Source organism: Bos grunniens, chromosome 19 (assembly GCF_055505025.1).
Source record: "Bos grunniens cultivar Pamir isolate PY7600 chromosome 19, Bosgru_T2T1.0, whole genome shotgun sequence".
In the NCBI taxonomy this organism is placed as follows: domain Eukaryota; kingdom Metazoa; phylum Chordata; class Mammalia; order Artiodactyla; family Bovidae; genus Bos; species Bos grunniens.
In genome coordinates, this window is record NC_141183.1 from 7151054 (window position 1) to 7151278 (window position 225).

The following is a 225-nucleotide window of genomic DNA, read 5'->3' on the forward strand; positions in this document are numbered from 1 at the left end:
GCTCAGGGGTGTCCGCGGCGGCGCCGGATCTGGCGAAAGCGGTCCCGTGAGGGCAGGCCGCCCCTGGCGCTGCCTTTCCCGTTCGTGTGGTCGAGGCCAGAAGGAGGGGCGCGTGCGGAGCGCCGCAGAGGAGTGGCCGTGGCTCTGAGGAGAAGCCCTCGCCGCGGCGGGCGGCTGGGCCTGCAGGCAGTGCGGGAGGCGCTCACGCGCGGGGTCCTCTCTCGC